We start from the raw sequence: 22,843 nt of genomic DNA on the forward strand, positions 1-22,843 counted from the left end.
AGAAAGCAATAGCAACAAACTAAACGATCATTGTGCTAAGCTAACGGATGGGTCTTGTTAATCACATCATTCTCTAATGATGTGATCTCGTTCATCAAATGACAACTCATGTCTATGGCTAGGAAACTTAACCATCTTTGATTAACGGGCTAGTCAAGTAGAGGCATACTAGTGACACTCTGTTTGTCTATGTATTCACACATGTACTAAGTTTCCGGTTAATACAATTCTATCATGAATAATAAACATTTATCATGATATAAGGAAATATAAATAACAAATTTATTATTGCCTCTAGGGCATATTTCGTTCAGCCTGGGCCTCCTGGTGCGCCCTGGTGGGTTGTCCCCACCTCGGGACTCCCCCCAGGTGCAACCAGGGCCCAACTTCTTCCTTTTGGTCCATAAAAAATCATCGTGAAATTTCGTTGCATTTGGACTCCGTCTGATATTGATTTCTTGATATCTAAAAAACATGGAAAAAACAACAACTTTTATGTGATACGTTGGAGACGTATCAAAAATTATAAAACAGTATCGAACAATCAAAACTTATAGATAAGTGATAAAAACATAATTTTTGATGTGGAGTGTTGTTCATCATGTCATATCATATTCTTTTCTTTATAGCATGGACATTTGGACTTTTATGTGATTCAAAGCAATAGTCTAGTTTTTACATAATAATTTAGATACTCAAGTATATCAACAAGCAACCATGTCTTTCAGAATATCAACGCTAAAATAAGTCATCCCTAGCCCATCATGCTCAAACATTGATCCATTCATGAAACATACTCGAATATTAGCTATACCTAATACTTAAGCACGATCATATTGCCTCCTAGTTGGTGCATTTTATGAGAGAAGATGGAGACTCAAAATAAAAAATCCATAAAGTAAAAGAAAGTCCCTTCACAGAGGGAAGTAGGGATTTGTAGAGGTGCCAGAGCTCAAAGCGAAAAAATTAGAGATAAAAACATTTTGGGAGGTGTATCAATCCCACCAACGAAAACGATTCAGAGTTCCTAACACTTTCCATGCTAGATATACCATAGGCGGTTCCCAAACAGGAAATAAAGTTTATTCCTTTTTCCACCATACTTTCACTTTCCATGGCTAGCCGTATCCACGGTTGCCCTCCATACCAACACTTTCCAAGGAATTTATTATTTGACAACATAAAGTAAATTCATTTTTCATTTCGGGACTAGGCATCCCTAAAACCTTTGCCTTACCCTCGTGCAATGACAAGTGAATAAACACTCATCTTGAGAATAACACATCCAGCATGGAAAATATTGGCCACCCGTTACCGTTCTGCGGGCGAAACAAACACACAAAAGAGAAGTTTATTTTGAAAATTAGAGATGGCACATGCAAATTTGCTTAGAATGGCAAAAGAATACCGCATATAGGTAGATATAGTGGACTCATGTGGCAAAACTGGTTTAAAGGGTTTTGGATGCACAAGTAGAGGTCATACTTAGTGCAAAATGAAGGCTAGCAAAAGATTGAGAAGCGACCAACCAAGAAACGAATAATCTCATAAGCAAGCATTAAGCATAATTAACACCAAATATGCACCATAAGTAGAATATAATTTCATTGCATGATTATTGACTTTCGTGCATGCATAGGGAATCACAAACCTTAACACCAATATTCTCACTAAAGCACAATTACTCATCAACATAACTCACATATCACATCATCATATATCAAAACTATTACTAAGAATCAAGTTTATTTTGTCCAATGATCTTCATGGCATTTTTTTTCTTTATCCTTCTTGGATATCTATCACTTTGGGACTAATTTTCATGTGTTGCTTTTCATAAGCTCAAACAAATATAAGTGAAGATCATGAGCATAACAAATTTTCTTTCTCTCAAAATAATTTAAGTGAAGCAAGAGAGAATTTCTTCAAAATTTTAATAACTCTCAAATAAATCTAAGTGAAGCAAGAGAGCATTTCTTAAAAAATAACAAAGCACACCGTGCTCAAAAAGATATAAGTGAAGCACTAGAGCAAGTCCTAGCTCATAAAAGATTTAAGTGAAGCACAGAGAGCAATTCTAACAAGTCATGAAATAATTTTGGCTCTCTCAAATAAGTGTGTCCAGCAAGGATTGATGACTTAAAACACAATAAAACAAGCAAAGACTCATATCATACAAGACGCTCCAAGCAAAACACATATCATGTGACTAATAAAAATATAGCCTCGAGTAAAATGCTGATAGTTGTTGGAAGAAAGCGGGGATGCCACTCGGGGGCATCCCCAAGCTTAGTTGGTTGCTCATTCTTGGATAATAGCTTGGGATGCTGGGGCATCCCCAAGCTTAGGCTCTTACATCCTTCCTTCATCCATCGTAAGATAACCCAAAATTTGAAAACTTCAGTCACACAAAACTCAACAAAACCTTTGTGAGATCCGTTAGTATAAGAAAGCAAACCACTACTATAAGTGTTGTATCAAACCAATTCATATTTTGTTTTTGTATTATATCTACTATATTCCAACTTTTCTATGGAAAAAACTCATCAAAGAAAACCATAGAGCCATCAAAATAAGCACACAACACAAAGAAAACAGAATCTGTCAAAACAGAACAGTCTGTAGTAATCTGACTTTTGCGAATACTTCTGGAACTCCAAAAATTCTACCAAATTAGGACGACCAGGGTAATTTGTGTATTAATATTATGCAAAAAGAATCAGAGCAAAATCTCTTTTCTTTGATTTATGAAAATTATTTTTTTGAGTGCAAAGTTTCTGTCTTTTTCAGCAAGATCAAACAACTATCACCCAAGAAGATCCTAAAGGCTTTACTTGGCACAAACACTAATTAAAACACAAAAAACACAATCATACTAGTATCATAATTGTGCTAACACTCAAGAACAGAAAGCAAAAAGAAAAAATAAATTTTATTCATTGGGTTGCCTCCCAACAAGCGCTATAGTTTTACGCCCTTAGCTAGGCGTAAGGCAAGGATCTAAGTTTTGTCTTCCGAAGTTTTGGAAACTTTTATAAGGGTTTTCTCAAACCTGGGAGGCTCTTTACGCTTCCCTAAATTCTCTGGAAAAGAAACCATCTTAAGATCCAAAATATCCAATCTCTTGTTGCAAAGAGTAATCAAAGTATTCATGCGATTGATACTACCATTGAGGTGCTTGAGGGGTTCATTATATTTCTGTATTTCAACCATATGTTTATGCAAATCACCAAGTTTATCCAACATTTGAACTCCCTTAGGGGTAAAGGAAAACCCCTTCTTTTGAGGAGGAATTCCCAAAATTCCTTCCAAAATTTCATAGGCAGCGTTTGCGTCAAGTTCAATAAAATTTCCTTTAGCGGCAAAATCAAGAAGTTGTCTATGATGCAAAGCTAGTCCTATGTAAAAATTACGAAGCAAAACTTTAGCATCCCCCTTTATATTGGAAACACGATACGATTCCATAAGCCTATACCAGGCATCTTTCAGATTTTCTCCTTGTCTTTGCTTGAACTAAAGAACTTCAAAATCTGGTGACAAAGGAGGAGTAGGGACGCTAGCCATCGGGACTAGAGACAAGAGATCGGTGAAAAAAAGAGGCGAATAAAACGGCGAATTTTTGTGAAGTGGGGGAGAGGAAAACGAGAGGCAAATGGCAAATAAAGTAAATTGTGAGGAGATGAGATTTGTGATTAGGAACCTGGTTATGTTGAAGATCCTCCCCGGCAACGGCGCCAGAAATTCCTTTTGATGTCGCTTGAAGCTACGTCGGTATTTCCCCAAAGAGGAAGGGATGACGCAGCACAGCGGCGGTAGGTATTTCCCCCAGATATGAAACCAAGGTTATCGAACCAGTAGGAGAACCAAGCAACACAACGTAAACAGCCCCTGCACACAAATAGCAACACCTCGCAACCCGACGTGTTAAAGGGGTTGTCAATCCCTTTCGGGTAACGGTGCCAGAAATTGCGTGTTGACGGGAGAAAGTTGTAATAGATTGAATAAATAGATCACAAATAAAATAAAGGGCAACAAAGTATTTTTATATTTTTGGTTTAATAGACCTGAATAAAAAGTGCAAATAAAATAGATCGCAAAGCAAATATATGAGAAAGAAGACCCGGGGGCCGTAGATTTCACTAGTGGCTTCTCTCGAGAAAGATAACAAACGGTGGGTAAACAAATTACTGTTGGGCAATTGATAGAACTTCAAATGATTATGACGATATCCAAGCAATGATCATTACATAGGCATCATGTCCAAGATTAGTAGACCGACTCCTGCCTGCATCTACTACTATTACTCCACACATCGACCACTATCCAGCATGCATCTAGTGTATTAAGTTCATGGAAAATGGAGTAATGCAATAAGAACGATGACATGATGTAGACAAGATCTGTTTATCTATAGCGGTAGATATAGATCCCATCTTTTTATCCTTAGTAGCAACGATACATACGTGTCGGTTCCCTTTCTGTCACAGGGATCAAGCACCGTAAGATCGAACCCACTACCGGGCACCTCTTCCCATTGCAAGATAAATAGATCAAGTTGGCCAAACAAAACCCAAATATCGGAGAAGAAATACGAGGCTATAAGAGATCAAAGAAACTCAAATAACTTTCATGGATGTAAAAAGATATGACCGATCATAAACTCGAAGTTCATCAGATCCCAACAAACACACCGCAAAAGAGTTACATCATATGGATCTCCAAGAGACCATTGTATTGAGAATTCTGCGAGAGAGAGAAAGCCGTCTAGCTACTAACTGCGGACCCGTAGGTCTACAAAGAACTACTCACGCATCATCGGAGAGGCACCAATGGAAGTGGTGAACCCCTCCGTGATGGTGTCTAGATTGGATATGGTGGTTCTGGACTCTGCGGCGGCAGGATGAATATTTCGTCGACGCCCCTACGGTTCTAGGATTTTTGGGGTATTTATAGAGCAAAGAGGCGGTCCGGGGGGCACCCGAGGTGGGCACAACCCACCAAGGCGCGCCTGGGCCTCCTGACGCGCCCTGGTGGGCTGTCCCCTCCTCGGGACTCCCCCCAGGTGCAACCAGGGCCCAACTTCTTCCTTTTGGTCCATAAAAAATCATCGTGAAGTTTCGTTGCATTTGGACTCCGTCTGATATTGATTTCCTGCGATGTAAAAAACATGGAAAAAACAGCAACTGGCACTTGGCACTATGTCAATAGGTTAGTACCAAAAAATGATATAAAATGACTATAAAATGATTATAAAACATCCAAGATTGATAATAAAACAGCATGGAACAATCAAAAATTATAGATACGTTGGAGACGTATCAGGGGTCTATTTCTACATAAATAGATCTTGTCTACATCATGTCATCGTTCTTATTGCATTACTCCGTTTCTCCGTGAACTTAATACACTAGATGCATGTTGGATAGCGGTCGATGTGTGGAGTAATAGTAGTAGATGCAGGCAGGAGCCGGTCTACTAATCTTGGACGTGATGCCTATATATTGATCATTGCGTGGATATCGTCATGATTATTTGAAGTTCTATCAATTGCCCAACAGTAATTTGTGTACCCACCGTATGCTATTTTTCTTGAGAGAAGCCACTAGTGAGATCTACGGCACCGGGTCTCTTCTTTATTATATTTGCCTTTGCGATCTATTTTTATTTGCTTTTATTTTCAGATCTATTAATCCAAAAATAGAAAAATATCTTGCTGCAATTTATTGTTATTTATTTTATCTCCCGTCCCCGCGAGATCTATTTATCCAATCTACTACAATTTTATCTATCTTTTTGCCCGTGAGGGATTGACAACCCCTCTCTTACATCGGGTTGCAAGTACTTGTTCTTTGTGTGCAGGAGCTGTTTACGTGGTGTTGCATGGTTCTCCTACTGGTTCGATAACCTTGGTCTCATCATTGAGGGAAATACCTACCGTTGTTGTGCTGCATCATCCCTTTCTCTTTGGGGAAATACCGACGTAGTTCAAGCAAACATCAATGTTCACCATTGACTACTACCCCATCTCACGTGATGATCGGTCATGGGTTAGTTGATTTGGATCATGTATCACTTAGATAACTTGAGGGATGTTAATTTAAGTGGGAGTTCATTAGTTATCTGATTAATTAAACTTAATTTATCATGAACTTAGTCCTAATAGTTTTTGCAAATCTATGTTGTAGATAAATGGCCCGTGCTACTGTTCTCTTGAATTTTAATGCGTTCCTAGAGAAAGCTAAATTGAAATATGATGGTAGCAACTACACAGACTGGGTCCATAACTTGAGGATTATCCTCATTGCTGCACAGAAGAATTATGTCCTTGATGCACCACTAGTTAACCCACCTGCTCCCACTAATCTAGACGTTGTGAACGTCTATCAAACGTGGGCTGATGACTACACCATAGTTCAGTGTGCCATGCTTTACGACTTAGAACCGGGGCTCCAAAAGCGTTTTGAGCACCACGGACCATATGAGATGTTCCAGGAGCTGAAATTGATATTTCAAGCTAATGCCCGGGTTGAGAGATATGAAGTCTCCAACAAGTTCTATAGCTGTAAGATGAAGGAGAACAGTTTTGTCAGTGAACACATACTCAAAATGTCTGGGTATCATAACCACTTGACTCAGCTGGGAATTGATCTTCCAGTTGAGAGTGTTATTGACAGAATTCTTCAGTCACTGCCACCAAGTTACAAAGGCTTTGTGATGAACTATAAATGCAAGGGATGACGAAAACGATTCCCGAGCTCTTCATGATGCTGAAATCGGCAGAGGTAGAAATCAAGAAGGAGGTTGATGGTTAACAAGACCACTAGTTTCAAGAAAAAGGGCATGGGAAAGAAAGGGAACTTCAATAAGAATGGCAAGCAAGTTGCCGCTCCCGTGAAGAAGCACAAAGCTGGACCCAAGCCTGAAACTGAGTGCTTCTACTGCAAAGGAAATGGTCACTGGAAGCGGAACTGCCCCAAATACTTTGCAGATAAGAAGGATGGCAAAGTTAACAGAGGTATATTTGATATACATGTTATTGATGTGTACCTTACTAATGCTCATAGTAGCGCCTGGGTATTTGATACTGGTTCGGCTTCTCATATTTGTAACTCGAAATAGGAGCTACAGAATAAACGAAGATTGGCTAAGGACGAGGTGACGATGCAATGGTTCCAAGGTCGATATGATCGTCGTCGGCATGCTACCTCTACATCTACTTTCGGGATTAGTTTTGGACCTCAGTAATTGTTATTTTGTGCCAACGTTGAGCATGAACATTATATCTGGATCTTGTTTATTGCGAGATGGTTATTCATTTAAATCGGAGAATAATGGTTGTTCTATTTATATGAGTAATATCTTTTATGGTCATGCACCCTTGATGAATGGTCTATTCTTGTTGAATCTCAATCATAGTGATACACATATTCATAATATTGACGCCAAAGATGCAAAGTTGATAATGATAGTGCAACATATTTGTGGCACTGCCGTTTAGGTCATATTGGTGTAAAGCGCATGAAGAAACTCCATGCGGATGGAATTTTGGAATCACTTGATTATGAATCATTTGATACTTGCGAGCCGTGCCTCATGGGCAAGATGACTAAAACTCCGTTCTCCGGAACAATGCAGTGAGCTAATGACTTATTGGAAATTATACGTACCCATGTGTGCGGTCCGATGAGTGTTGAGGCACGCGGGGGGTATCGTTATTTTCTGACCTTCACAGATGATTTGAGTAGATATGGATATATCTACTTGATGAAACACAAGTATGAAACATTTGAAAAGTTCAAGGAATTTCAGAGTGAAGTAGAAAATCATCGTAACAAGAAAATAAAGTTTCTATGATCTGATCGCGGAGGCGAATATTTGAGTTACGAGTTTGGCCTTCATTTAAAACAACGTGGAATTGTTTCACAACTCACGCCACCTGGAACACCACAGCGTAATGGTGTGTTCGAATGTCGTAACCGTACTTTATTAGATATGGTGCGTTCTATGATGTCTCTTACCGATTTGCCACTATCGTTTTGGGGTTATGCATTAGAGACAACCACATTCACGTTAAATAGGGCACCATCTATATCCGTTGAGACGACACCGTATGAACTATGGTTCGGAAAGAAACCTAAGATGTCATTTCTTAAAGTTTGGGGATGCGACACTTACGCCAAAAGACTTCGACCTGATAAGCTCGAACCCAAATCGGAGAAGTGCATCTTCATAGGATACCCTAAGGAAACTATTGGGTACACCTTCTACCATAGACCCCAAGGCAAGATCTTTGTTGCCAAGAATGGATCCTTTCTAGAGAAGGAGTTTCTCTCAAAAGAAGTGAGTGTGAGGAAAGTAGAACTTGATGAGGTAATTGTACCTTCTCTCAAATTCAAAAGTAGCACATCAGAGAAAACCGTTCCCGTGATGCCTAGACCAACTAGAGAGAAAGCGAATGATGACGATCATGGAACTTCAGATCAAGTTACTACTGTACCTCGTAGGTCAACCATAGCATGTTCCGCACCAGAGTGGTACGGTAATCCTGTCCTGAAAGTTATGTTATTATACCATGGCAAACCTACAAACTATGAAGAAGCTATGATGGGCCCAGATTCCGATAAATGGCTTGAGGCCATGAAATCTGAGATAGGATCCATGTATGAGAACAAAGTATGGACTTTGGTGGACTTGCCCGATGATCGGCAAGCCATTGAGAATAAATGGATCTTCAAGAAGAAGATGGACGCTGATGGTAATGTCACCATCTACAAAGCTCGACTTGTCGCAAAAGGTTGTCGACAAGTTCAAGGGTTGACTATGATGAGACTTTCTCATGCGTAGCGATGCTTAAGTCGGTCTGAATCATGTTAGCAATTGCCACATTTTATAATTATGAAATTTGGCAAATGGATGTCAAAACTGCATTCCTTAATGGATTTCTTAAAGAAGAGTTGTATATGATGCAACTAGAAGGTTTTGTCGATCCTAAAGGTGCTAACAAAGCGTGCAAGCTCCAGAGATCCATCTATGGACTGGTGCAAGCATCTCGGAGTTGGAATATATGCTTTGATGAGGTGATCAAAGCATATGGTTTTATACAGACTTACGGTGAAGACTGTATTTATAAGAAAGTGAGTGGGAGCTCTGTAGCATTTCTGATATTATATGTGGATGACATATTGTTGATTGGAAATGATATAGAATTTCTGGATAGCATAAAAGGATACTTGAATACGAATTTTTCAATGAAATACCTCGGTGAAGTTGCTTATATATTGGGCATCAAGATCTATAGGGGTAGGTCGAGACGCTTAATAGGACTTTCACAAAGCACATACCTTGACAAAGTCTTGAAGAAGTTCAAAATGGATCAGTCAAAGAAAGGGTTCTTGCCTGTGTTGCAAGGTGTGAAATTGAGTCAGACTCAAAGCCCGACCACGGCAGAAGATAGAGAGAAAATAAAAGTCATTCCCTATGCCTCGGCCATAGGTTCTACCATGTATGCTATGCTGTGTACCAGACCTGATGTGTGTCTTGCTATAAGTTTAGCAGGGAGGTACCAAAGTAATCCAGGAGTGGATCACTTGACAGCGGTCAAGAACATCCTAAAGTACCTGAAAAAGACCAAGAATATGTTTCTTGTTTATGGAGGTGACGAAGGGCTTGTCGTAAATGGTTACATCGATGCTAGCTTCGACACTGATCAGTATGACTCTAAGTCGCAAACCGGATACATATTTATATTGAATGGTGGAGCTGTCGGTTGGTGTAGTTCCAAGCAGAGCGTCGTGGCGGGATCTACGTGTGAAGCGGAGTATATAGCTACTTCAGAAGAAGCACATGAAGGAGTCTGGATGAAGGAGTTCATATCTAATCTGGGTGTAATACCCAGTGCATCGGGTCCAATGAAAATCTTTTGTGACAACACTGGAGCAATCACCTTAGCGAAGGAATCCAGGTTTCACAAGAGAACCAAACACATCAAGAAACGCTTCAACTCCATTTGTGAAAAGGTCAAGGATGGAGACATAGAGATTTGCAAAATACATACGGATCTGAATGTAGCAGACCCATTGACTAAGCCTCTTCCGTGAGAAAAACATGATCAGCACCAAGACTCCATGGGTGTTAGATTCATTACAATGTAATCTAGATTATTGACTCTAGTGCAAGTGGGAGACTGATGGAAATATGCCCTAGAGGCAATAATAAAGTTGTTATTATTATATTTCCTTATTCGTGATAAAGGTTTATTATTCATGCTACAATTGTATTGATTGGAAACTTAAATACATGTGTGGATACATAAAAAAATGTCGTGTCCCTAGTGAGCCTCTACTAGACTAGCTCGTTGATCAAAGATGGATAAGGTTTCCTAACCATGGACATGTGTTGTCATTTGATAACGGGGTCACATCATTAGGAGAATGATGTGATGGACAAGACCCATCCGTTAGCTTAGCATATGATCGTTCAGTTTATTGCTATTGCTTTCTTAATGTCAAATACATATTCCTTCGACTATGAGATCATGCAACTCCCGGATACCGGAGGAATACCTTGTGTGCTATCAAACATTACAACGTAACTGGTTGATTATAAAGATGCTCTACAGGTATCGCCAAAGGTGTATGTTGAGTTGGCATAGATCGAGATTAGGATTTGTCACTCCGTGTATCGGAGAGGTGTCTCTGGGCCCTCTCGGTAATACAGCATCACAAGAATCTTGCAAGCAAAGTAACTAAGGAATTAGTTACGAGATGATGTATTACGGAACGAGTAAAGAGACTTGCCGGTAACAATATTGAACTAGGTATGAAGATACCGACGATCGAATCTCGGGCAAGTAACATACCGACAGACAGAGGAAATTACGTATGTTGTCATAAAGGTTCGACCGATAAAGATCTTCGTGGAATATGTAGGAACCAATATGGGCATCCAGTTCCCGCTATTGGTTATTGACCGGAGAAGCATCTCGGTCATGTCCACATCATTCTCAAACCTGTAGGGTCCGCACGCTTAACGTTCGTTGACAATATAGTATTATATGAGTTATGTATGTTGGTGACCGAATATTGTTCGGAGTCCCGGATGAGATCACGGACATGACAAGGAGCTCCGGAATAGTCCGGAGGTAAAGATTAATATATGGGATAATAGTGTTTAGTCTCTGGTAAGGGTTTCGGAATTTACCGGATGGGGTTTTGGATGTTTCCCGAAATGTTCGGGTACGAGAACACTTTATTTGGGCCAAGGGGTAAAGCCCACGGTGCTTTTGGTAAGTGCAAAAGGCAGTTTTGAGGAGGCCAGGGGCCAGACGCCAGGGACCCTGGCGTCTGGGTCCAGACGCCGGGAACCCTGGCGTCCGAGAAGGACTCTTGCCTTTCGGGCAAAACCGACTTTGAGGAGGATTTTACTCCAAGTTTCGACCCCAGGGCTCAACATATAAATATAGGGGTAGGGCTAGCACCTAAAATACATCAATATTCACCAAGCCGTGTGCCGGCAACCCCGTCCCCTCTAGTTTATCGTCCGTCATAGTTTCTGTTGTGCCTGGCGAAGCCCTGCGGAGATTGTTATTCACCACCATCGTCACCATGCCATCATGCTGTCGGAACTCATCTACTACTTCACCTCTCTTGCTGGATCGAGAAGGCGCGGATGTCATCGAGCTGAACGTGTGCTAAACGTGGGGGTGTCGTACGTTCGGTACTTGATCGGGACGGATCGTGAAGGTGTACAACTACATCAACCGCGTTGATAACGCTTCCGCTTAGCGATCTTCAAGGGTATGAAGATGCTCTCCCCCTCTCGTAGCTATGCATCTCCATGGATAGATCTTGCGTGTGCGTAGAATTTTTTTTGTTTTCCATGCAACGTTTCCCAACAGTCCTGGGGGTCCTGGGTCGGCTTGATAGGCTATCTTCTGGTGCCTTGCGGTACCTTTGAGCCATGGCATTGTCAATAGCCCCTGAATGAGCCCAGGGACTTGTCATCTTCCGGTCTTGCTAGGATCAAGATGAGTGCGTCGTCTTCCAGTAGCTTGACGAGGTCCTAGTCAGTTCATGAAGCCCATGGAAAATGGGGTGCAAGCCTCCTTGCTGGTAGGCGACGCATGATATGATCTGTCTGTGTCCAAACATTGCAGAACATCCCAGGTTGACATTCTTGAACTAGCACTGGCCGAGCCCTGGTCTTTTTTTTGTTGAAGTAGATTTTCGGTCTCTATAGGATCCTTCTTTGGAAGCCGGTCGCTATGAGCCGATTTCCCGCGACACACTTTGAATTTTTATAATGTAAGCATGGTTCAAGCCTTCAAGGGCCACACCAAGCCTTTCCATGGGTCGAGCCGGACCAGTCCCTCTAACCATGGGTCAAAGCGGGAGATGTGACGGGTCATGGGATCCACCCATGCCACGTCCAATCGCTTAGAGGGATGCGACGGGACGGGAAGAGACGATGATATTTTGCTTTGTCATTTCTCGCGACACCTATTATAGTATCGAACTGGAGACCTCAATAGTACAAGCACTGACGGAGCATCAACGGGACAAAGAGGGGTCCCAACCCCCCTTCCATAAGAAATTTGCAATGATAAGCCCCTCCTTAAGCCTAAACTGCATGCTAATTATCTAACCTCTCTAATCTCCTAGCTCTTTTTCCCCATGGATTTAGTTCACACTCTGCCACTAAGTACCAGCCCACTATATTAACGATAATAGCAATGATTTGAGGATCGCATGTATTTATAGAGTGCTATTGTGCTAATCCAGTTGACTCGAGGAGGTCATCTTAATTACCTTTAGTTTCCAATGGGACCCTGGTACATGGGAGGTTGGACAATAGATGCAGGACAAGTTCCTAGAAATAAGCACGTTCAACTACACATGAAATAAATTCCTAAAATAATTCGAGAACATGAGCTAGAGATTTCACCCTTGTTAATTCCTCTATTACATAATCAATATCATTCATCTAACATCCCAATATCCATTCACATGCCTACGTTCTCCACTACTGCTTGTTCTCTTTAAGTCACTTCTACTTGGCAACCGCTGTGTATTGATGGCTACATACATCACTCCATTCACTATATTGCCATTGCTACTAATAATTTCTTTGAGTACGTACTTATTCCAGGTGTTGTTGAATTGGCAATTCCACTGTTAAAGCTTATATGTATCCTCTAGGTCTCTTCATTTAGAACATAAATTCGGCTTGAAATACTTTTCAACAAAGACTATTGTGATCCCCTATACTTGTGGGTTATCAATACACTCCCTAAAATCACCTCTATTTAAGAAGCTTCAAACCATGTAAAATGCATTGTCAGGCTAGAGATATGTTCCACAGGAAGGCGATACCAAACAAATGACCATTATGATAATGTTTCTCTTTAAGGAGGCATGCGCACAAACATTCTCATTTCTCTAGTAAATGTCAAGCCTACCTTGCCACAAGAGCTACAAGTCATGAAAAATCATACCTCCATGCCCGTTAGGCCTTGTAGTTTTATCCCTATCTAACAATGAACTCCCATGCACTCCTCCATTCAATGTAGCAGCTCAGGTGGCGGTGGATGGATCCATTGAGGGCATGTAGACCTTGGTGGAGGAGAAGACAGGACGACAACACAAGGGCGCCTTTGAGGGACACAACATGTGATTGCGTGAGCTTGATGGCAGCGCAAGGGTGCACTGTCCATGGATGTGATGGCCGCGGAGGCACTGGTCGTGGAACCGTTGGCTGTGGAGACACTGGTCATGGAACTGCTGGCCGTGGAGACGCTTGTCATGGCTCCGAGTGCCATTGAGGCGCTGGCCACCAAGATCCAACGATTAGAAGCGATAATGCTAGTGGTCTTGTCAGCGGTGGCATATGCGCTCCTCCCAACGGCCAGGGAAGCATAGGGGCAATGGCGGCCTCCGTAAGATGCGCTATCACTAGCGCGATGATGGCCTCCGGTCATCGCAATGGCATGGGCGGCGATGGCTGGATCTTGTGTGGGCTAGTGATGACGGCAGTGGTGGCCTCTGTTGTTCATTGCGGCGGGGGTGGCGGCCCTCGACAACGGCGATAAGAAGATCATGGGGTGCGACATCATTACCTTGTTGATGGCGCTATCTACTTGCTGATATGTTGGTTTTCATTGACCGACTCTTTCATCCTTATCTTCACCATCTAGGGAATGGGGGGTGGGGACTGTGTCTCAAGGGACGTTCGTAAGTTTCTGAAGTCATTGCTGTGTAAAGAAGTTGACTTAGTCATAGGTGTTATTTCCATATTTTGTAATGGTCCGACTGTGATTGCCTATATTATGTACTCTGCTAATTACTCCTTTCGTGCAGTGTCAAAAACGCTCTTATATTATGGGACGGAGGGAGTAAAACATTGACTGTGTGCATAATAATGATGTGGAGACAGAGGATTTTAACCTCCTTTTTTATAAAAAAAGGCTAAGTCACCACACGTATATGCACGAAATTTAGACTCCCATCACATAGGTAGATCTCTAACGCTGGCCCGCAAACACGACAAATGTCTGTTTCCGGACATGGTTTGTGGACATGATGTCGGAGAGAGCCATCCAATGCTATTCATGAATTAATCTTTATTTGTCCGGTTCGAAGGAGAGAGAATAGAGGGGGCCATGCATGTGAGGGAGAGGGAGTAGAGGAGGACCACGTGGGGGTTTTTGGTTTGTCAGTTGCATGTTCGGACTCTGGCATAGCTACCCAAGTTTGTTCCGAATTTACCGAAAAAACGGACGTCTGAACCACTTCACGGACCGATGAAGGTTCTCATTGAATGGCAAAAATTGACACAAATTGTCTGGATAAGATGCTTGAAGTACATACTTGGGCAGAATTTCCCTAGCCCCGGAAGAAAGATATTTTTTCAATCGAGTCTCCCATCCGCATGAAAAACTTATCTTTAGAAGTCCTCGTTGCATATTTCGGTGTCAGCACTCAATAAGTGTTAGAGACAGGGCATACCGATATTAAAAAGAACTTGCAGTTTTTCCATGAAAAAAAGGAAGCAACCTACACATCTCAACGCAAGAAAAGAAAGGAAATAACCAGCATCCAAATTTTTTAACGAGTGGCTAGCTATTACTCGTACCACCCAAATTAAGTAGTGCAACATCATAACAGTTGGTTTAATGCATGGCAGATGGGCAGAAAACGATCAAGTGATGCTACCACGAGTCTGCCATGTACTAATACGGGATACGGCCCATGCTAGTGCCCGCACATTAGCGTTGGGTTGAGTTCATTTGAACCAAGATTCTTTACTTAAAAAAGAATTGAACCACGATTATGATCTGCTTATGGTTTATGGATGTGCATGCGTGAAGGAAGAACCTTGGATGTCGCCGTATACTCGTATTCTTCTATAGAAGATTACTGTCATATGTACGTGGCGGTGGCACAAACCATCCGAACGAGGATATACATTGCCATGGCATTCCTCCGTCGGGCCTTCGCCCATTGCGGAAAATACCCCATTCTGTAGTGAACACAAACAGGGGCAAATATCGGAGACGTGCTCTTTGGCGTGTGTGGCCGGTACTTCCTGAGGATTAATTACTTCCTGTGGGACAAGGCACTCGACTGCTGATGTTTATCGGATGTCTCGACTGCTGATGTTTAGTATGGCGAGAGAGGCATCGCCGAGGGCTCCACATGATCGAAGTCGTCGTGTACGCGTCAACCGGAGGTGTGTTGTCGCATGAGACGGGGAAGAAGCCGATCGTTTTCTTTTTTTCTGCCCTTAGCTCGTCCTAGCTAAGCCATGTTTTTCCTGCCGTTAGCTCGTCCTAGCTAAGCCATGTTGGATTGTTGGTTCTGGACTTGTGGGTGATAAATTGTTGCTCGTCCTAGCCATGTTGGTTGCGGTTTTAAAAGGCCACCAACACAATGGGACACGGAGAGGATGTACGGTAAAGTCGGTAACAAAGAGCAATGCGTATCTTCAACGGCGACCCGAGGAGAAATCAGTCCGCGCACACGAATGCGAAAGGCCATCATCCAACGCAACGCGCCAGATCACATCGGCGTCGGATTGCATGCCGGATCACAACAAAAAAGATGTAAGTATACTTAGCTTTTACATGCTTGAATTCAAAAAAAAAACATTACTCCAGCAGTCCGTATAATTTGCTACCCTATCGGATCGGCAATCCCAGCCGTTTACTCCCCGATTAAGGTGCCGTCACCGCCGCGTATACAGCCTCCGCGTCCGCCTCCGTCACGTCCGCATTGTCCGGCGCCGCCAAATGATCTTTCTGCCGCTGCAACATCTGGTAGAGGGCGGACTGAACGATCATTCTTGCGTCGGCATCCAAAGAGTCCATATTCAAGGTCAACATCTTGGCGTCCTTCACATTGACAGCGATCTTCACCTTCTTTTCCTCGAGCGCAACCTTCATTTCTTCGATCATGGTCCTCCTCTCTTCGAGCTTGAGCTTCTTGTACGTCGCCTCCATGAACAATTTAAACCTCTCCATCTTTTTTTTCCTCCTTGAGGTCCCAGCGCTTCACGCATGCCTTCTCCTTCTTTGACAAAGATGTCCTCGAGCCTCTCAGTTAGCTTGGCCGCCGCACCTTCTCGCTCCGCCCTCTCCTCCTTCCACTTCTTCCCCTGTAATAAAAATCTTCTAATCCTCTTCAGTGGTTCTTGCGTTGGGTCGGTAGGGTCACTAGTTTTTTGCTTGTTGGCTTGGGCGGCGGTCATGGCTATGAAAAGCTTCCACTTCGGTTGCTCATTCAACTTCAACCAACAATGCATCACGATGAATTTTCCTCTTCAACTTTTTGTACACCAAACAAGCACGGGAAGGCTACGAAACAATGCATATCTGGCTAATGATCAATAAAACTATGCATATCCGGCAAGTGAGCAACAAAATAATGCATGTTTAGCTCGTGATCGATAAAACTAAGCATATCTGGTTAATGAGCAACAAAAACAACGCATGTCCGGCTAGTGATTGATACATCTCCATCGTATCTACTTTTCCAAACACTTCTACTCCTATTTCGGACTCTAATTTGCATGATTTGAAGACTCTAGTTTGCATGATTTGAATAAGCAGAACTACCATTGTGTTATTTTTTGGCAGAAATAAAAGTTATCGAATTGAGCTAAAAATTTAGGGAGAATTTTTCTGGAATATATAAAAAATACTGGTGAAAAGATCTACTGAAGGGGGCCACCACGGAGCCACAAGCTCGGGTGGGCCCCACCTAGGGCACGCTATGTGAGCTTATGGGTCCACGAGCCTCCATTTGCCCTACCTCCGGTCCTTTAAGTTCTGTATCACAGAGAGAAAATCCGAGAAAAAGGTTTATCATGTTTTACGATACAGAGCCGCCGCCACCTCCTGTTCTTTGTTGGGAGTAGTTGGGAGGGCTGATCCGGAGTCCGTTCGTGGCTTCGGAGAGGGGGATTCATCGCCATCGCTATCATTAACCCTTCTCCGGAGAGTGAGTATTACTTTGTAGGCTTGCTGGATGGTGATGGAGTTGGATGAGATTTGTCATGCAACCGAGTCAATTTGTTAGGGCTTGATCCCTAGTATCCACTATGTTCTGAGATTGATGTTGCTTGCTATGCTTAATACTTGTCACTAGGGCCCGAGTATTATGATTTCAGATCTGAGTCTATTATCTCTTCATGAATATAAGTGAGTTTTGGATTCTATCTTACAAGTTGTATGCACCTAATACGTGTTATGATCCGCAAACCCTTAGGTGATAATAATTAGGATTCACTCCGACGATGACCGTAGTATGAGGAGTTCGTGTATTCATTAAGTATTAATGCTTTGTTTCGGTTCTCTATTAAAAGGAGGCCTTAATATCCCTTAGATTTCCTTATGGACCTCGCTGCCACGGGAGGGTTGGATAAAAGATGTTATGCAAGTTCTTATTATAAGCACGTATGACTACATACGGAATACATGTCTACATTGAATTGATGAACTGGAGCTATTGTCTATCGCTCTAGGTTGTGTCTGTTACATGATGAATATCATCCACACTGAAAATTCATCACTGATTCAATGCCTACGTTTTGCTCATATTATCTTTGCTAAGTTACTATTGTTGTTGCTACTGTTACAATCAAAATTGCTAATATTACTTTTAGTGTTACTACTATTATGGTTAGCGCTACTATCAAAACTATCAAACTACTGTGATACTAAACACTTTGCTGCAGAGAATTACTTTTTCGGGTGTGGTTGAATTGACAACTCAACTGCTAAGGCTCATAAGTATTCTTTGACCCTCCCCTTGTGTCGAATCAATAAATTGGGTGAAATACTACCCGAGAAGACTGTCTTGATCCCTATACTTGTGGGTTATCAGTGATCAACAAAATAAACTAAGCATATCCGGCTAGTGAGCAACAAAACAATGCATGTCCAACTAGTGGCCAACTTACTTGCTCGGTGATTTGTGCACCGCTAGGCCATCGCGCGATGAGATGCTTCGAGTGCCCGAGATACTTGGAGACGGCCTCTTGGATGATGTATCATCAATCGTTGAGGGACTTCCAATTACGATTGCGGATGACCGCGTCGGAGTAGGGTGCGAAATCCCTGTGTTCATGGAGCCATATGTGAATGTTGTTCCAAAAGGTTGTGCCCTTTTACTTCGTGCCATGGAGAGGATCGAGGCTAGTGGCCATCCATGCATCACACAACAGCTCGTCCTCCCGCATGTTGAATCTTTCTCCTCTACCCTTCTTCTTCGGATCGCTGGTTGTATCATACGGATCATCGTCCTCGTTTTCCTCCCCTTGCTCCTTCTCCTCCTCCGTTTGCTATTGTCTGGCGGCCCAATGTTGTTGTTGTTGTTGTGTACCTCACGTCAGTCTGGGTGTAGGGTTGCTGCGTGGCCATATGGGTGTAGGACTACTGCTATTGATAGTTGCCAGACTAGGTGGGATCTGAGTCTTCTACCTGCTAGTCCTCATAGACACATGCTCCTCCTTCGTCTCTGTCTCTACGTCAGACGAGCTGTGGCGAAGAATACTCGGAGAAGAGCAGCGTCGCATTTACGTCAACTATTTAAGGCACCGTACCCGCGGGGGTTCCGAGCTGCTTGGCGGCGTAGTAGTACGAAGGCTTGTAGTGCTCCGTCCACGACGTCTGTACTTTGGGCGCGCCCGTCTGGCGGCGTCAGCCACAGCCGCCACGCCCTCCACGCCCAACGCCACCATCATGCCTATCGGTGGCCAACGACTTCTTGAGCTTCTCCTCCTTTGGGCCCTTGGCTCTGACGCGACGAGTTTGCCACGTAGCCGAGTTGATCTTCCGGGCGAGCGTGATGCTTCCTCCGGCATATCCGCCACCTCCATCTCCGACAGGTTCTTAGACGGTTTCATGTGGTGGCGGCGGAAGGATGGAGAGGGTTTGGGCGGAGAGTGGCGAGGGATGGAAGAATAGAGTAGGGGATTTTGCGCGGAAACAGTGCATGTTGCTACAAAAGCGCGGGCTCTGCTTTCCTTTTTTGTGGGCCAGGGGGTCAGAGAGCAACATTTCGCGTGTCCGGACTCCCGCAACCCCCCCTCCCCATGTTTGGTTTCGGTTTGCGAGAAAAAACACGTTCGGACCACTCGACGGACCGATACAGACCCATGTTGGATGGCTTCCGTGGTCCGAACAGCGCGTCTGGACGGATGCGGGGGGTTTGGTTGGAGATGCCCTTAGAACGAGCTATACTCAAAAGCCATGTCCTTGTCATCTCGTTCTACTTTGTGAAGCCACTTTCCGGCGTAGATTCCTGCTGTCTTTATAGGCCAGGTTAGGTATTTCCTTCATGTGGCAAGATTTTGTGTGTTTGGATCCATGCAAGACTTTTCAACGACAACAACTGCGGCTTCAGATCACTGGTTCTTAGGGGCACGTACACGAAGACTTTTTGACTGCCATCGACAAGGTCAAGCTGGATCCGGTAAGCGAGCGGCATCAGCGGCTCGTTCTGGGGATGGCAGTGGTCGTTCGATGGTATCAAATTCTCGATGTAACTTTTATAACGCTTGAGATGCTTTGTACTTTCAATGAATTTTATAATAGGTCTGATCCTTTTCGAAAAAAAACTGCTTTGCCTGAGGTTGTGGGAGAAAAAAAAATCAGAATTGACAGTTAGCTGTCCAACTTTTGTTTCGTGATTGGATCGAAAGTAAGATGAGATTGCATTGCAATAGTTTGATATAAAAAAAGGTTGATCAAAGTTGACTGACCAAATTAGACAAAAGCGCCTAACCAAACACTGTACACTGTAGCCATAATGCCATACGAACTTAGCGTAATCGCAGCACTGGAAATGGCCAAAGGATCCCCCGTGATATCACGATTTGCAGGAAGAAATGCATGCAACGAGAACGCGAGTGAGGTTTACCTTTGGCCCTCTTGACAAGTGAGGCATGCTAAATTAGTCACCATCGGGCGTTTCCGTGGCTGTGGAGAGCTTCAAGCATATTAAAGTTGTGCTACAGGCTACGGTCTCAAAGTGTTTCGACGTCAATAAACCAGCGATCAACACAACATTCTAGTACAGACGTACAGTAGTAATGTATACGTTATGTCTAATCTGGACAGGCAAATGGACAGTTTTTCATTTTCAATGCATGCAATCGATGCTTCCAAGCATCTCAGGAAATCCTCTTACTGCATTCTATGCTAGGACCCGAGCAGTATCTTCAGCATTGGGTGATGCAAGTATTGAGGTCCAAACACTGCCACCACTGTCCTGCAGAACTTGTACAAACACTCAATGGTCGTGGACTCGGCCATGCGTCCATAGTCTTTCAGTGAATCACCAGGAGCTTCGTATGCAAGCATCCTCATAGCTGTCGTGCACTTCTGGAGTGAGGTGAATCCAAGTGTGCTGGTGCAATCCTTCTTGCACTCGAAGTAGCTGTCGAACTCACGGATGGAATTCACAATCCTGAGGAAGAGCTTCCGGCTCATCCGATAACGGCGCCGAAATACTTTCTCGCCGTGCAGTGGAGCGTCGGCGAAGTAGTCGGAGTAGAGCAAGCAATAGCCTTCCAGTTGATGCCTCTGTTTTGCCTTCAGCCGGCCCGACGCCGGGCCACCTCGCCGTGGCTTTGCATTGCTCGCGAAACAGGTCGGCCAGAGCGGCGAGGACCATGAGATGCTCTTCGTCCTGGGCGTCGACATCGGCTTCCTCCTCCATCAGCGCCGCGAACGTCTCCTCGTCGTCTGAGTCCATCGCTGAGCAGACAAATCGCCGAACACCATGCGGGCGTGGTAGGCGTGCAGCCGCTAGTATTCCCGCCCTGCGTGGCCGGAGCGCCGGAAAGCTCGCCCAGGAGCGGGGTGGAGGCTGCCGCGGCGGAACCCTCTCTTTTCCGGTGAGGGAATGGCCTATCTAGTGACGGTGGGTGGGTAGGCGGCGCCGGGATCGGCACGGCGGCGGAAAAGCGTGTGCGCAGGGGGGGGGGGCAAATCTGGAAGGGCAAGATGCTTTTCCGCCTGACAGTGGTAGGCCAGGCGCGGTTTTTCCTTCTGCCGGAGAACCCAAGCCCCCCCCCAAGTGCGCTGGGTTCGGCCTGGGATCACTGGGCCAAAAAATGGACCGAGCCGACGGATTCCGGCGTCCTGGGGGCACGACTGGGTTTTTTTGGCGCCGGCGTGAAAAAAACTCGCCCTGGGGGGGGGGGGCTGCTGGGGGCCGCGAGTGGAGGTGCTCTTACCTTTGGCCATCTTGACAACTGAGACATGCTAAATTAGTCACCATCGGGCTTTTCCGTGGCTGTGGAGAGCTTCAAGCATATTGAAGTTGTGCTACAGACTACGGTCTCGGAGTGTTTCGACATCAGTAAACCAGCGATCAGCACAACATTCGTTTTTTGAAACAAGGCAAAAGATTTGCCATTTCATTGAATAAGAAAGAAGTTTTAGAACAAAGCCGCAAAGCGGCGAAACAAGAAAGAACTACTCTCGCGGCATTACAATACCCAACTGCTTCGCACCGGCCAAAGCCCAAAGAGACACCTCCTCTTTAATCTTGGAAATGAGTTCCATCGAAGGGACGGCTGTGTTACGGAAGACTCTAGCATTGCGTTCGGTCCAAATCTCCCATGAGATGAGCATCATCAGAGAGGCCAGCGCCTTGGGAGATCTGACCCGAATGTGTATGTTGCTGGTCCACCAGTCTCTCACCGAGACCCTCGCCGCCCAGGTGGCCGTGTTGACGTAGTGCATTCTAAGCCACGGAATAGTATCATTCCACACCCGTAGAGTGAATCGGCATTGGAAGAGGAGATGGACCGCAGATTATTGACATTGTTTGCATAGAGGGCATACACCACAGTTGGGCCAATCCCGCCTAATTAAGCGATCAGAAGTCCAGATCCTATTTTGCAGAACGAGCCAAACAAAAAATTTGCTCTGTGGGGGAGCCCACACCTTCCAGACCGATTGCACCAGATACGAAGTAGTAAAAGCCCTTCAAACTGTGCCTTGTATGCTGAAGAGGCGGAGTACATGCCATCTTTAGGGAACTTCCATACAATTGAATCCTTCCTCCCCTCCTCAAGGGTTACAGAATTCAGCTTTCCCCAAAGATTTGCAAACTCTTGGACGTGACCAAGGGAAAGGCCATCGGAAATGTTGATGTTAGAGATCCACAAATTGTTGTGTAGAGCTTGCTGGACGGAGCAGTTTTTCTTTCGGGAGAGGTCAAAGATACGAGGCGTGAACATTCTAGTACAGTAGTAATGTATACTTTATGTCTAAAATCTGGACAGGCAAGCTAACCGCCACCTTGTCACGCACAGTCCCCGCAAATCCAACTGT

This window comes from Triticum aestivum, chromosome 6D (genome assembly GCF_018294505.1).
Source record: "Triticum aestivum cultivar Chinese Spring chromosome 6D, IWGSC CS RefSeq v2.1, whole genome shotgun sequence".
In the NCBI taxonomy this organism is placed as follows: Eukaryota; Viridiplantae; Streptophyta; class Magnoliopsida; order Poales; family Poaceae; genus Triticum; species Triticum aestivum.